The 14,748-nt window shown below is 35.1% G+C and overlaps 1 pseudogene; it reads right to left on the bottom strand.

Moving 5' to 3' along the window:
• Window positions 1-4,761: 4,761 nt before the first annotated feature.
• On the bottom strand, window positions 4,762-14,079 carry LOC139890154 (alcohol dehydrogenase-like 7; annotated as a pseudogene).
• Window positions 14,080-14,748: the final 669 nt, after the last annotated feature.

The following is a 14,748-nucleotide window of genomic DNA, read 5'->3' on the forward strand; positions in this document are numbered from 1 at the left end:
TCAGGATGAAATTTTTCAAGTTTTGATGACGCGAGTGCGAGACGGTTGTCTCGTGAAACTTCAAGAGATACGAGCTATGTTTTCAGAGATGTGGGTTTGTTATGGGAGCTCAGGAGGGTGTTTTTCTCTCGGGTTAGAGCGGTTAGGTAACAAACAAGATGCATCAGTTTTAAAGTCAATAGTGGGAGTTATCGGGGAAGTTTGGTGCTTGCGTGTTTTGAAACGGGGGGACCAAGTGTATGGTCGAATATTCCAAGTCAATGGAATATGCGGGCGGGTTAGAGTTCCTTGTCACTAAGGAATTAGATGTCGAAGGGTGTCGGATAGAACGCATCTGACTGTTGCTCAGTTATTGGTTGATGTTTCAATAAAGGGAGCGGTTTTCTTAGAGGGTGATCAATAGAAATCTTTAGGTGATGGATAGGGGCGGATAATCTTGTAAGTCCCAGAACTTGAGCTTTCTAGGATCGTTGAGGGTGTTGGAAACTCGGTGAGAGTTTGGTTACCGACGGAAGTTATCGAGCTAGTGGGAGTTTGACAACTAGTAGGGTTGTGGAGATAGTTGAGCGACTTGTTTCTCCAATGTTCTCAAGTTTAGTGTGTTAATTCCGGTAACACTAGGGCTTCGAATACTTGTTACTCTCTGATGACAAAGTAATTTGTGACTAACCGATGATACGAACAAAGTTTCTTCTCGAAGCTGCGATTTAATTCTTACTCGTACAGTGGGAGCGTGCTTGGGATGAGAAGATGGGGTTTGTGAAATTCATAGCGCTATGAGGAGGTTAGTGTACCAACGAAAAAGCGAAAAGTTGAAAAGATGGTAGACTTCAAGGTGGTAATGGCGTTCACACTAGGGTATCTTGAAGAATAGTCTACAAAGGCGTCTGTTGGAGTTCCTTTTTTGTTGGTGAAGGAAATCATAGATAGACGGAAATTCTGTACGAGGATAGTCATTGACATGTGTGTTCGGGATTGGACGTGTCTAGATCGATCGGTGAGGCGGCGTTGTCTCATGAAAGAATCCTATGATTGAAGTCTCGCTCACTTCAATTGATCTTCTAGTGTAAGAAGATGATCTTCATGATAGAAAATGGTGGTGAAAGAAACCGAGATGGCCTAAGCTAGTAACTAAGAGATTGGATTATCGCTCAACAGTGATTTTGGTGTCGAAAGACTTCACTTGCTCGTAGTTTAACGAGTGAAGTGCGGCGTGATTCGGGTAGCTTACTCGGTGGTATCAAAAGGAGTTGATAATCAGTTAATCTTGAGTTATTGTGGGTTTTGAATAAACACAGTTGAGGTGGTTTGGATTTTCTGTTGAAGATCGGTAGGGGTTTGTTCAAAGTCTCCAAGTGGGAGATTGTTGAGATATGAAAACTTTAAACAAAAGGAAAGAAATCAAATTAGCTTGGAGATTAAGTTAGCTTGAAAACTAAGTTTTACTTAGGGAGCAAGTATTTTATTTTTGAATTGCCTTTGGCTTGATGGACAAGTTAGCTTGTTCAACAAGTAGCTAGCTTTAATGTTTCACTATAAATAGACCCCTAGCCTCATCGTAATTGTGTGTACGAAAATTATAGTAAAAATCTCATGTTTGCGCCCGTGGAGTAAACCCTTCTTCATGTTTTGGAGTTGTGATATAACCACGTTAAATCCCGTGTCATTTATCTTTTATATTTATCGTTCTTGCTTTAGCTATTTCGTTTGTTGTTGTGGGTTTGGTGATTGGTTTAAATCACCGATCTTGTTTGGGTCCACAAATCCTAACAAACTGGAGATATGAAACACCCATAATAATATTACGACCATTCACGTGAAGCTTGACGACGTTGACGTTGAGTCAGAGAGTGTTTTTTTTTGGCCTGCTGACTGTGAGGTGATAAATGTTAGACTCTGGCCTTCCTAGTGGGGAAATGTCAAAAAAGACCCACCAGTTTTGATTTTTTTTATTTGATTTTTTTATTAAATTTTCCATTTAATATGTATTATATAATAAAATTAGATTACATAAATTAAATTTGATAGAATAAAAATGACATAAAATAAATTCATTAAAATTAAAACTTTACATAATTTTTGTTACTGAATTGGACTTTGCCATTTAGCTTTTTTTTTTTTTTTTTTTTTGAGAAGTTTAAGCCCACAAAATAAAAATTGAGCTTTCTCAATCTCTTAAAATTCTTCTTCATCTTCCCAAGCCTCCATCTGGGTTTCAAGCAACACACACCAATTTTCTCAAAAAAAAATATATATTATAAGCTAAAAACCTCAACCAATGAAAATCTTGTACGAAGCCCTGACGCCAATTTTTTTCCAGTTGCGGAGTTGACTAACGTCAAGAAACAGTCACCAATAACGCCTGGTTAGTGGCGTTAGCCGGCGCCAATTCAGCGGCAGATGGCCATGGTAATGCCCCTTTGGGCATGGTCTAAGGAAAACTATATTGTTGACGGAAGGAGTATATTACATGTGTTAAAAATCGCTTAAGTTTTGAAGTCAAAGTAACTAATATTTCCTCTGGACATTTGGTGCAAGTGCACCACACTTGATGCCAGTGGCGAATCTAGGATGAAAACTCAATAGGGTCTCAATTTTTTTTTTTCGAAGCTAACTATATTTGAAGGGTGTTTTAATGGTTGTTTACCTCTAAAAACTATAAATTTTAAAAATATGAGAGGTTCTATAGTTAAATTTAGTGGTGTCCTATACGATTAGCAAGGTACATTGTTTAAAAGTTTTTCAAAATAGTGGGATCATAGGACCCCACAACAACCAATATCGACTCCCCCTGCTTAATGCTATGATCTTACCGAGATCACCTTAAGAAATGAGGAAGACCCAAAACTAACCTCAGGATTCCACACAATTAGGGAGGAAAGAATGAGAATCCGAGTAAAAGTTAGCCCGACGTAGTAATAAGGTAAATGTTAACTGTAAAACTCACTCACAATAGCTTGCGGGAGAAAAGGATACCCAAGCTTATAAGTCATCAGCTACTCAGCTAGTCTCATACCTAGTCGATGGGTGATCATAACAATTAGTGTTGCAAAAATCGGCCAACTCGGCCGAGAACTCAGGGAGTTCTCGGTTTCAAATAACTGCCGAGTTCTCGGGCCCAGACTCGGAAAAAATGGGCCAACGAACGAGTCAACTCGATTAACGTCCAAAAAATCAGAAAAATGGGGAAAATTTGGAAAAATTTGGTTGAAAATCAAATAAACGGGGATAAACTCGTTCACGTGAGAGATGTGTTTTTTAGTTGAATTTATCTTTTAACCCCTTGTAATTACCAAACTAACCCTTTACTCTATTTAAATATACACTTTTAACACTCTATCTAAATGTATTTAATGTTTTCATTAATAATATACACTTTTGCCATATATTGTAAATTTTATTATTTCTATATTCCTAAAAGTCAACGTTAGTCAACATCCAAGTTCTCCCCCGAGAACTCCCGGAGTTGCCGAGAACTCCATTAAAAGTCTCTGCCGAGTTCTCCCTAAGAAGTGATTTCTTAAACCTTGGTAACAATACCCCATTGTTAAGAATCAACGTCCTCGTGATGAGTTGATCTTATACCATTTGTTATGATCTTCCTGAAATCACCTTTAAGAAATGAGGAAGACCCAAAACTAATCCAGGGATTCCACGCAATTAGGGAGGAAAGAATGGGAATCCGAGTAAAAGTTAACCCGACGTAACAATAAGTCCAAGTGTAGAATTTACTCCTAAAAACTAGATTGAAGGAAGGGACACCCAAGCTTATAGGCCATGAATTAGTCTCATGCCTCGTCGATGTGGGATCATAAGACTTTATGCATTTGGCGCGATCGTAAATTCCTTCTATAACTAGTCTCCCTACTTTTGGTTTCCCTATTTGGACCTTTCCCAGCGACCTGTGTTGCAGGCCGCCCTCCACTCCGCCCAACAGGGCGCCGATGGCACCGCCTCAGCCCTTGGCCGCCCTGCTACCTTTATCCCTACTTCTCATGTTATTCAATCATAAATTTGGACGAGATGCGTAGCCGTTTGTGGGTCCAGAGATGAAGTTTGTGCTTTTTTTTTATGGTTTTGTATTATATTTTTCAGTAATTATAATATATGTGTGTATGTATCTTCTATGTGTATATGTGTATAGTTTTCAAAGGAATAAATGACCTAGTCGGGTCATAAATTATTTTAAAATAATAATAACAATTTTTTTTAAACTTGGTCACATCACCACATATTTTTTGAGTGTATAATTTAACAATAATTCAGAGTAATAATTAATAATATTAATAATTTAATAATAATAATAATAGTAATAATAATAATAATAATAATAATAATAATAATAATAATAATAATAATAATAATAATAATAAAACTATTTTGTATTTTTAAATAACATAGCGGTTCTCATTTTATTTTTATTTTTATTTTTTGAGAAAGTATGTCATGGTTGAGAGTAATTAAAGCCGAGTTAGTGCTGGTAAGAAAGCGTTGAATGTGGTAGTTAGTTCTGGTGAGAAAGTATGTCATGGGAATGGTCTTATATCGTAGCCCCAGAGGCGAATCTAAGTAGACCCGTGGGGTCACGGGACACCGCTAGTTTAAAAACTTTTAGTAGAAAATTCCCTTTAGATTGCATAACACACCACTAAATTTAAATGTATGACCCCATATTTTTTTTTATATCTATTGTTTTTTCTTTTAAATTGTATAGAATACCACTAAATTATATACTATTCGGACCCCCGAATATTTTTTGAATTTATAATTATTTTTAAGATAGTTTATCACTAAAATAACATTATAATATAATTAGTACTGAAAAAAATTTCAAGACCACGTTGAATTATAATCCTGCACTGCTTATCCCATACCCTAGCTCAGCGGAATTGGCTAATGTTGTTGTTGCCTCAAACTTTATAAAATATACATGACCCAGGGGAAGAATGTTGGAATGTTGGTGTTAACTGAAAACAACAAATGAAAAAAAAAAATCCTGAATCCATATCAATTTAGACTTTTGAGAAAGAAATGGATTGAATTCAAAAGTCAAAGACAAACTATTAAAGAAACAGATTATCCTTACCTAATCCATGTAGCCTTTTTTGAGAATTGGGATATCCGATTTCGGTTTGACACCTCCAAAAAGGGAGCCTGTAAGAGTTTTTCTGCTGCCAAGAACCTCAGATGAACTTAAAGTTCAACATTGCCCAAGGCTTGTCAACTCCTAAAACAATTGTTTTCCCCCAACCCTAAACATTACATACATATACAAAATATTAATTAGATACATGTACAAAACAAGACATTTCAGTTAGTGCAGAAAAAACACTGGCCAAATATAAAGATAAGAAGTAAATGGACCTTTCGACAACAAGTGTAAGCTTCATGCACCAAGGATGCAAAACCAATGCATTCAAAGCAATAGTCTGCACCTCCTCCAGTCATCTCTATTATTACCTATATCAAGCAACAACTTTATGTGATAACTAAAACTTTCATTCATATAAGGTATCAAGAAAATCGAACACATTACATTACTTGGCTAATAGTTTTGTCCCCTATATCCCGGGAGTTGACAAAATCGGTCACCCCAAATTTCTTTCCTGTCAATTAAAAAGTGCATAAAAAGTATCCAAATAAAAAAATAAAAAAATAAAAAAATTTTCTCTATTAAAACCAATTGTAATAGGTGGCGGATCCAGGAAAAATTTTCACCGGGGGCGAATTTTTTTTAAAATGTGAGGATTTTTTTTTTACAAAATAGAGAGGTTTTGGGGCAAAATATAGAGTTTTTTGGGGCAAACTTTAGAGGTTTTTGATCAAAATACGAAGGTTTTGGGGCAAAATATGGAGATTTTGGGGCAAAATATGAAGGATTTGGGGCAAAAAAAAAAAAAATTCAACCGGGGCAAAATCGAAAAACCGAAAAAATTTGCACTAAAATTTCGAAATCCACCGGGGGCGGGCCCCCCCTCTCTCTCTCTCTCTAATACACTAAATCCGCCACTGATTGTAGTAGGATACAATTACAAACCATATAATAGAAAAGAGTTTGCAATGAATTTACTACATTGAAAGTAAAGCTAAACGAATAATAACCAATAGAAAACAGAAAGGATATTCATCAACATTGCCTGTGATTAACACGGTTCCTTTGAAACAGTATATATTTTCAATGGTACAACGACTGAAGTAGTTGTATTGTCGGACTTTGAAACAAATATGTTTTAATCTCTTTTTCTCAACTAGAAACTAATCTCTATGTTATATTCATAAATTATAGTGAACAAAAAGGATGAAATCAATCGCAATAAAATATTTGAATTGTTCATATGTTTTGTAAATATGGGAATTCAATATAAATTGTAACCTTTCACAGTTTCACCACACCTTGAACATAAAAGATTAAAAGTATAAAACAGTCTTGCAGAACTGATAGATACATAGAAGTATAGAACAACCCCACTCATAAAAGGGACTTTTTTTTATTCTAAACTAAATTATCTTTAGGAAAACTACATCTACATTCTACAAGCAAGGGACCGGTATATGTATATAAGATCCATTACCTACTTCAGACTTGTCTTGGTTCACATCAATACCAATGATCCTCGTTGCTCCACATAGCCTTGAACCCTCAGCAACCTCGAAAAACAGAATATATGACAATTGTACTCTCATTATTGTGTTATATATTACTATGTTAAAATTGGAACATCTCATTTGAGATATGTTATAAACCATGTGTCACCAAACCATAACTAGCAACTTCATGATCAAGTGTTGTATACATTATTATGTTCAATCACTGATTATATTATAGCCTTTATGTTTGATGCCTAAACATATAACAAAATACATGTAGAGGAAACGAGCAGAAATCATACTGCTAGACCAATTGCACCCAATCCGAATATAGCAACTGTTGTGCCGGCTTCCACGTTTGTTGTTTTCCAGGCAGCACCCACCCCTGAAATAATTATGATTTTTGATTAACTTATGTTCCATGGGATAAAAAGCATTATGGTACTTTAGTAATATTTCTTAATTTATTAACATTTAAATATTATCATTAGTTATCAATTCATCACCAAGATACTATCTTTTATGTACTGAAAACAAATTGTGGCAATCATATCATATTTTAACTTGAAACTAAGATGATTATTTGCATTATATACTTTTCGTATGCATAAGCGACATACTCCTTCCCCTAACCTATTACCCGACCCGCCCATTTTGTTACCTACTATAGATAGTAAAATAAAAACTCGGAAGATTAGAATTATACCAGTTGATACTCCACAACTTAATAAGCAAGCTCTGTTTGCTGGGATTGCTGGGTCAATTTTTGTCAGATGAGCAATGTCAACCACCGTGTACTCACTAAAACTCGACACGTACAAAAAGTGGTAGAGAATATCTCCATTGATGTCAGTGAACCTGCTCATATCTTCTCTATCCATATAAGGAGAAAGAGTAAACGGCAATTTTGAACATAGGTTGCTTTTTTGGGATAAACAATCGGTACATTCACCACAGTCATGCAAAAATATTGGGATCACAGTGTCTCCTTCAACAACTTCATGTACACCTTCACCAGTGGTGGAAGCAGGATTTTTCTTCACCGGGGGCGAAATATTTTTTTAAAACCGTAGCAACTTTTTTGGGCAAAATACGGAGTTTTTGGGACAAAAATTGGTGGTTTGTAGGCAAAATTTTGAGGTTTTTGGATAAAATTTGAAGGTTTGTGGGCAAAATTTGACGGTTTTGGGGCAAAATTTAGAGAATTGTGAGCAAAATTTAGAGAATTGTGGGCAAAATTTGAAGGTTTTGAGGCAAAATATGTAGGTTTTGGGACAAATGGCTTTTATGTTTGGGGCAAATGGCTTTTGGGTTTGGGGCAAAATAAAAAAAATCCAAATTTTTACACTAAAATTTTGAAATCGACTGAGGGCGGGCGCCCCCTGCCCCCCCTCTAAATTCGCCCCTGACCTTCACCCACACTCTCTACAACCCTTTATTAAAAAAAAAAAAAAAAAAAAAATGGTATTTGTTTAAAAACGTAAAGGTCAACATGTTAGTAATAATTAGTACAAATTACAACAAATTTTAAGTAAATTGTACGGAGTAGTAATAAATGCATCATCATGCTTATCTCATTCTTCTAGGTGGTACCATAAAACTGCAACTTAAAAATTGTTTTTCTTTATGTGAAATGTCAGAAGATACCATCCAACAAAGGCTAATTGTATTCTTAGAATCTTAGGTAATGAAGTTTGGTCTGATTTTATTTTAGTTTTGAACTTTTGGGTAAACAATTTTAGTATATGTTCACAAAAGAGGCAAGTTTTTTAAAACTTTTCAACAAGGGGTTATGTTTTAAATTAACCAGTTGTTAGAAGCCATAGCAACAACATACACCAGCATCATATACAAAAAGGTCAAGACGGTCAATGCACTAATACATCAGTTTCCACATGATATTATTAAGTGGTAATCGAGCAGATAACCGAATCAGAAGGTTGAAAGTTTGAGCCTCTTTTGAATAGAAGTGAAGTTAAGACGTTAAGTAAGACCAAAGTCAGTGGCGAGTTTTGTGGGGTGCAAGGACCCCACTAATTTTGAAATTTTACAAAGTATTGTTCAAATAGTACGGGACACTGCTAAAGTTAATGATAACAACAAAATATAATTAATTCACGTAAGGACCCCGTTCAGTTAGTGATTCTAGATTTGCCAATGACCAAAGTATAATATAAATAATCCCATAAAAAATGTGTCAGATAAATATAAAAATCTCAAAAATAGAATAACGTCTCAATTAGAAAATAAAAAAGATTAGTTTTAATCAAAAACCTATAATATAAGTCTGTAACAAAATACTGTAACGGAAATCAGTCGCACCAAATCCTTACCCAACTGCTTCATGACCGAGTATTCTAGGGAAAATAGCAGGAGGGTGCTTCAAAAAGTAAATTAAATAACAATAATTAGTTAAGGTAACACAATGACTAATTTTTGAAATTGATTAAATTTGATTTTGTACCTCCAATTTCCAATAGGTAATATCACTATGACAAAGAGATGTATAAATAATTTTGATTCTAACTTCACGATGTTTTGGTAGAGACACAATCACTTCCTCTATCACCAGTGGCTTTCCTGGTTCCCTAGCAATCGCAGCTTATAAAAAAAAATAAACAAATAATCCATTAATTCATTCCATTGATATTAATTCCTCACAAGGACCTGTTCAATAAAGGAAAAATTTGTAACAAACATAACTGAAGTTTCAAAAAGCTTGATAGAAGAAATGGAAGTTCGTTTAGGCATTTAAAAAAGGTGAATGGTTAATTTCTATCACAAGTGGACACTCCCAACCATCACTAAACTTGCTCTCATAAACAAGGTTGAAAAAGGCGTGAGACAGGGTCGAGACGGTCGGGACCTTAAAGGGCCGAGATGGAGTCGAGACGTACGTTGACCAACGTTGACTTTTAAAATATGTGTATACATATTTTAAAGCCAAAAACTTACCATGACTAATTTGTACCTATAGTCGCTATCACCGTTAATTTATTACAAAAAAGCAAACTAAAATACGACAATTTTGACTAATTTGGCCGACTTTCTGATTTTTGACCGACTTTTCCCGACTCTAACCCAACTTTTGACCGATAGTCACCGATTTGTACTTTTGTAGTTTTGACCGAGAACGTCAAGATAGAGATAGGACGGGCTAGTCACCAAACCGCCGTAACGGCACGAGACGGGGTCGTTTGCAACCATGCTCATAAGCGACTGTCACATCATCACCTCCTAAGACTTCACCCTATGACTGAATGAGAAGTGAATCACGGTCATACATGACTTAATTCCTCCAAAAAACTGAGACTGGATATTATATTTATATTTATATTTATATTTATATACTATCTAACAGACAAAAATCGTGAATAGTAACTAGGGGCACTTTCGTCCTTTTACCTTTTTTTTTTTTTTTGTATGTTTTCACCTTTTTTCCTTTTTTCAAAAAAAACCTCAAACTTTGTTCTAAAATTAAAAGCGGTCCCCCAAACAGGGAGGTAAGCGTCAAATAACTATTTTCAAAAAAAATCTTAACTAAACTCCACCCAAATATTTAACGGGTCATATTTTCTCGCTCGCAACGAGTTAAATTTTCCCGACACCATTGTTAAACTCGAAATAATTTTAGGAACACAATGTCACTAACTATACGCAAAACGGACGCTTTTTAAAAAATGCTAAATATTTGAGGTACTTTTCATACACGTTGATTTTGCGTTAAATTTTTAAAAGTCGACAGCTCCATAGCGAAACGTGGAGACGCACATATATTGTTAATTTAAAATAACATTTAAATCTTTCAAGGATTATACCTTTTAGTTCGACTCGAGTTGCGCTTCAACGACATCATCGTTAGCCACGAAATAATTTTACAAATTAAACGCAATAAAATACATTGAAGACCGAATCCCCAGCGCGAAGCGAGGGTTCGTAAACTAGTTTATATTAATTAAATAAATCAAAGTATTAACCTTATAGCCAACAACTAATATATATTAAACTTTTCGTTCGGAAACATCTCAAATAAGCACGAAGTTGAGGAAAAAAGTGTGGAAACTAAGCGAGAATGTGATGCTGGCATTTGTGCCCTCGAGGGGTAAGTTGAGAGCGAATGAGGGCGATCACCGATGAGGGTGCTTTAACGTAAAATGAAAAGTTCTACGCAACCAACTAAATAATATACTTTTGATTGTTAACAGAAATAGAATATAAAAGTATAGTATCGCTCAGAGCGTGCGCTCGTGGGACTTGATTACCCGAGGTTTTACCTTCTATGGAGGAGCCAATGTGCTCGTTGGGTTTCCTCGCTTACCCAAAATATATATAGTATAGACAATTCACATGAGTAAAACTGAACTTATACTTTTGACATGCAGATGAACTTAACTTCCCTGTATCAATACAAGCTTTTGGTAAATGGCAACTTTCATTACTTTTTATTGGAATTTGTCGGTTTAAATAAAAATATTGAAGTTCATATTAAAAACTGAAATTATATTATATTATTATTATATTATATTATACTACATACTAATTTCCGTAACTTTTCCTCCCCTAGAATCTACTGTTCACCCGTAGCAGCATTATTTCGTTTTCCCTTTTTCCTTTTTTATTTTTCCTTGACCCTTGGTACACTATAAATTGCCAAAAAAAAAAAAATATTCAATCAAATTACATAAAAAAATCAAAAACTAACATATGAACTAGATCTCTAACAAAAATTTACTCACTGAACAAATTTGCTATGCAAGATCTACAAAAGTAATATAACAAACTATATCTTCAAACAAAATTCATATCCTAGAATTACTAAAAAAAAAATGTAAACACCTTCAAAATACCCGTCGGACACAACCGACAGCCGTGATCTCCCACTACCATCACTGAAAAATTAAAAAATGGGGTTTGAGATCTGCACAATGGAGGAAGAAATTTCTTCAAATCTCACCGGATCTAAACATAGATCTAACAATAAAATAGATCGAAACGTGAATCTAAAGAAAAGATACATCTAAATGTCTATGTTTAGATCTGAACCGTCATCCGAGAGTCGTAGGAACAATGGATGTTGGGTCGTTGATGTAGAAGAAAAAGCCGCATCATTGGAAGGTAAAAAGATTAAATCTGCCATCACCACATGTGACGGACACCGTTAAAAATGTGAAGCCATAAGATCCAAAAATCGAGAGCCGGCCAACAGCAATTACGACCACTGACCACCTATAGGAAAAAAAAGTTGGTTTGACGGTGGTAATTTGCGTACCTTTTTCTCCCCTAGAATTTACTGTTCACCTGTAGCAGCATTATTTCTTTTTTTCTTTTTTTTTTCCTTGACCCTTGGTACACTATAAATTGCAAAAAATAAAAAAAAATAAAAATAAAAAATTCTATCAAATTACATAAAAAATCAAAAACTAACATGTGAACTAGATCTCTAACAAAAATTTACTCACTGAACAAATTTGCTATGCAAGATCTACAAAAGTAATATAACAAACTATATCTTCAAACAAAATTCATATCCTAGAATTAGTAAAAAAAAACAAAAAATAAAATGTAAACACCTTCAAAATACCCGTCGGACACAACCGACAGCCGTGATCTCCCACTACCATCACTGAAAAATTAAAAAAGGGGGTTTGAGATCTGCACAATGGAGGAAGAAATTTCTTCAAATCTCACCGGATCTAAACATAGATCTAACAATAAAATAGATCGAAACGTGAATCTAAAGAAAAGATACATCTAAATGTCTATGTTTAGATCTGAACCGTCATCCGAGAGTCGTAGGAACAATGGATGTTGGGTCGTTGATGTAGAAGAAAAAGCCGCATCATTGGAAGGTAAAAAGATTAAATCTGCCATCACCACATGTGACGGACACTGTTAAAAATGTGAAGCCATAAGATCCAAAAATCGAGAGCCGGCCAACAGCAATTACGACCACTGACCACCTATAGGAAAAAAAAGTTGGTTTGACGGTGGTAATTTGCGTAACTTTTTCTCCCCTAGAATCTACTGTTCACCTGTAGCAGCATTATTTCTTTTTTTCTTTTTTTCTTTCCTTGACCCTTGGTACACTATAAATTGCAAAAAAAAAAAAAAAAAAAAAATTCTATCAAATTACATAAAAAATCAAAAACTAACATATGAACTATATCTCTAACAAAAATTTACTCACTGAACAAATTTGCTATGCAAGATCTACAAAAGTAATATAACAAACTATATCTTCAAACAAAATTCATATCCTAGAATTACTAAAAAAAATAAAATGTAAACACCTTCAAAATACCCGTCGGACACAACCGACAGCCGTGATCTCCCACTACCATCACTGAAAAATTAAAAAAGGGGGTTTGAGATCTGCACAATGGAGGAAGAAATTTCTTCAAATCTCACCGGATCTAAACATAGATCTAACAATAAAATAGATCGAAACGTGAATCTAAAGAAAAGATACATCTAAATGTCTATGTTTAGATCTGAACCGTCATCCGAGAGTCGTAGGAACAATGGATGTTGGGTCGTTGATGTAGAAGAAAAAGCCGCATCATTGGAAGGTAAAAAGATTAAATCTGCCATCACCACCTGTGACAGACACCGTTAAAAATGTGAAGCCATAAGATCCAAAAATCGAGAGCCAGCCAACAGCAATTACGACCACTGACCACCTATAGGAAAAAAAAAAAGTTGGTTTGACAGTGGTAAGCGGCGTTTATCAAACCAGAAAGAAGAGGATGAAAGAGGATGACCGTTAACGGCGACCGGAGTTGGGTGGCATGTGGTGGTCGGAGTTAGGTTTTGAGTTTCAGGGTCAACGTACTCCAGATATGTGAATGAGATGACAATCGTGGGTGATTGTAGGCTGTTTCATGGTGATTAACGGCTGCAGATGGTGGTGGGCTACGACGGCCGCCACTTTGGAAAGAGGTGGAGTGAAAGTGTTTGCTAGGGTTTGAGTGGTAGGAGATGATCAGATGAAATATAAAAATAAAAATTAGTTTTAAAGTGAGTGGAGAATGCAAACTAAAAATGGTTTGGTATTTTAACTTTAGGAATCAGTTTTGTTATGTATAAAGAGTCTGATTACAATACATCAATGGGCTAAATAAATCAATCAATAACATAGGCCTAATTTTTGGCCCAAAGAGTGATTTCGTTTATATATATATAAATTGTGATAAATAGTGTCACCATTTGATTGGTTAATCTCATGTGTTAACTGTAACTAACAGTACCTGGACAACCCGGTAATAAACTCCAACTATAGGGGTAGATTTGAAGGCCACAATTTTTTAAATCCTAAATTCAATCAAACTCTCTGCTTCCTCCTCCCAGAAACTTCTGGCGATTTTTAGGGTTCCACCTCCACCAACCATCCTCTCGATTACCACTTTTGTACATCGCTATCCCGTCTCCATGGCCACCTGTGTCCATCGCTATCACTGTCTCCGTCGCCAACACCATCGTCGCAACCACCATCATCGTACCACTGGCTTTAATCGAAGTTTTCAGCCGACGGTTGCGGTGATTTTAGCAACTGCGTTACATTCGACGGCCAAGGAATCGATGGTTTGCTTCTGATTATCCGATTTGATTTCATCCTGTCTTTAATTCATTTTTATCTGTTGGTTTGTTGCCGATTTGATTTCGACATGTTTTCACTATTAGCGTTCCAATCTGAGATCTTTGAATCAATTGAAGATTTATCGACCTTTTATCAAGGTTTTTTTTTTTTTTTTTTTTTTTTTTTTTTTTTACTAAATCTGCCATCTTTTGTTTATATGATGCTATATTGTGTGTAACGATATTCAGTAAAGGATGTGCTCGAGAAATGGAAAAAGAAGGCAATTGATGCAACAAAAAAGAGTTAGATTTATCCTGTTGAACTCTGTTAACATTGTAAGTATATTAATTCTTTGTTCGTAATTTGTTGTTATGGTTTGATTTCTATTTAAGTTTATTTTTCTATGCTTAGTGAGTGAATCTTTTATTTGCACAGTGACAACTGATATCCGATTATGCCTTAAAAAGTTGTTATTCATGTGAATATGTTGAAGAGATTTTACTTATAATATGAGAATGTTTACAAACATTTTATGTGACCTTTTTACACGCTTAACTACATTTTGCAGGCGCAAAAAGGGCTTG

This window comes from Rutidosis leptorrhynchoides, chromosome 2, assembly GCF_046630445.1.
Source record: "Rutidosis leptorrhynchoides isolate AG116_Rl617_1_P2 chromosome 2, CSIRO_AGI_Rlap_v1, whole genome shotgun sequence".
Taxonomy (NCBI): Eukaryota; Viridiplantae; Streptophyta; class Magnoliopsida; order Asterales; family Asteraceae; genus Rutidosis; species Rutidosis leptorrhynchoides.